The sequence below is a fragment of the Trachinotus anak genome, unplaced genomic scaffold, assembly GCF_046630095.1.
Source record: "Trachinotus anak isolate AG129_WGS33_773 ecotype Australia unplaced genomic scaffold, CSIRO_AGI_Tana_v1 ptg000135l, whole genome shotgun sequence".
Classification (NCBI taxonomy): domain Eukaryota; kingdom Metazoa; phylum Chordata; class Actinopteri; order Carangiformes; family Carangidae; genus Trachinotus; species Trachinotus anak.
In genome coordinates this window covers 10001-12500 of record NW_027273985.1, presented here as the reverse complement: position 1 = coordinate 12500, position 2500 = coordinate 10001, and positions in this window count along the sequence as shown.

Genomic DNA, 2500 nt, shown 5'->3' with positions numbered 1-2500 from the left:
TGTAACACTTTGAAAAATTTGCGGTCAAAGTTTTACACCGAGGAAGGTAAGAGAGGGGAAACTTCTAGTTTCGCCGACCGGTCCCCCTCTTTACCTTCCTCGGTGTAAGACTTTGAAAAACTGGCGGTCAAAGTTTTACACCGAGGAAGGTAAAGAGGGGAGTGGAGCGGAGACTCTAGATATTTGCCTTCTCCAAAGCCACATCCATGCTCCCCCTGTATCAGAGCTCCAGGGGCCAGGCTCATGGCCCAGCTTCTCCCCCTGTGATATTAAAGGCCCACACAGCACCTCCACAGGACCTCCACAGCCACACACACACACACACACATGCCTCTCTGCCCCTGTGTCAGAGCTCCAGCACCCAGGCAGATCACCCAGCCACTGGGCCTGTGACATTAAAGGGCCACACAGCACCTCCACAGCCACACACACATGCTTCTCTCCCCTGTATCAGAGCTCCAGGGGCCAGGCTCATGGCCCAGCTTCTCCCCCTGTGATATTAAAGGCCCACACAGCACCTCCACAGGACCTCCACAGCCACACACACACATGCCTCTCTCCCCTGTGTCAGAGCTCCAGGAGCCAGGCATATCACCCAGCCACTGGCCCTGTGACATTAAAGGGCCACACAGCACCTCCACAGGACCTCCACAGCCACACACACATGCCTCTCTCCCCCTGTGTCAGAGCTCCAGCACCCAGGCATATCACCCAGCCACTGGCCCTGTGACATTAAAGGGCCACACAGGACCTCCACAGCCACACACACATGCCTCTCTCCCCTGTATCAGAGCTCCAGGGGCCAGGCTCATGGCCCAGCTTCTCCCCCTGTGATATTAAAGGGCCACACAGCACCTCCACAGGACCTCCACAGCCACACACACATGCCTCTCTGGCCCTGTGTCAGAGCTCCAGCACCCAGGCATATCACCCAGCCACTGGCCCTGTGATATTAAAGGCCCACACAGCACCTCCACAGGACCTCCACAGCCACACACACATGCTTCTCTCCCCTGTATCAGAGCTCCAGGGGCCAGGCTCATGGCCCAGCTTCTCCCCCTGTGATATTAAAGGCCCACACAGCACCTCCACAGGACCTCCACAGCCACACACCCATGCCTCTCTCCCCCTGTGTCAGAGCTCCAGCACCCAGGCATATCACCCAGCCACTGGCCCTGTGACATTAAAGGGCCACACAGCACCTCCACAGGACCTCCACAGCCACACACACATGCCTCTCTCCCCTGTATCAGAGCTCCAGGGGCCAGGCTCATGGCCCAGCTTCTCCCCCTGTGATATTAAAGGCCCACACAGCACCTCCACAGGACCTCCACAGCCACACACACACATGCCTCTCTCCCCTGTATCAGAGCTCCAGGGGCCAGGCTCATGGCCCAGCTTCTCCCCCTGTGATATTAAAGGCCCACACAGCACCTCCACAGGACCTCCACAGCCACACACACATGCCTCTCTCCCCTGTATCAGAGCTCCAGGAGCCAGGCATATCACCCAGCCACTGGCCCTGTGATATTAAAGGGCCACACAGCACCTCCACAGGACCTCCACAGCCACACACACATGCTTCTCTCCCCTGTATCAGAGCTCCAGGGGCCAGGCTCATGGCCCAGCTTCTCCCCCTGTGATATTAAAGGCCCACACAGCACCTCCACAGGACCTCCACAGCCACACACACACATGCCTCTCTCCCCTGTATCAGAGCTCCAGGGGCCAGGCTCATGGCCCAGCTTCTCCCCCTGTGATATTAAAGGCCCACACAGCACCTCCACAGGACCTCCACAGCCACACACACATGCCTCTCTGCCCCTGTGTCAGAGCTCCAGCACCCAGGCATATCACCCAGCCACTGGCCCTGTGACATTAAAGGGCCACACAGCACCTCCACAGGACCTCCACAGCCACACACACATGCCTCTCTCCCCTGTATCAGAGCTCCAGGAGCCAGGCTCATGGCCCAGCTTCTCCCCCTGTGATATTAAAGGCCCACACAGCACCTCCACAGGACCTCCACAGCCACACATCCATGCCTCTCTCCCCCTGTGTCAGAGCTCCAGGAGCCAGGCATATCACCCAGCCACTGGCCCTGTGATATTAAAGGGCCACACAGCACCTCCACAGGACCTCCACAGCCACACACACATGCTTCTCTCCCCTGTATCAGAGCTCCAGGGGCCAGGCTCATGGCCCAGCTTCTCCCCCTGTGATATTAAAGGCCCACACAGCACCTCCACAGGACCTCCACAGCCACACACACACACATGCCTCTCTCCCCTGTATCAGAGCTCCAGGGGCCAGGCTCACGGCCCAGCTTCTCCCCCTGTGATATTAAAGGCCCACACAGCACCTCCACAGGACCTCCACAGCCACACACACATGCCTCTCTGCCCCTGTGTCAGAGCTCCAGCACCCAGGCATATCACCCAGCCACTGGCCCTGTGACATTAAAGGGCCACACAGGACCTCCACAGCCACACACACACAT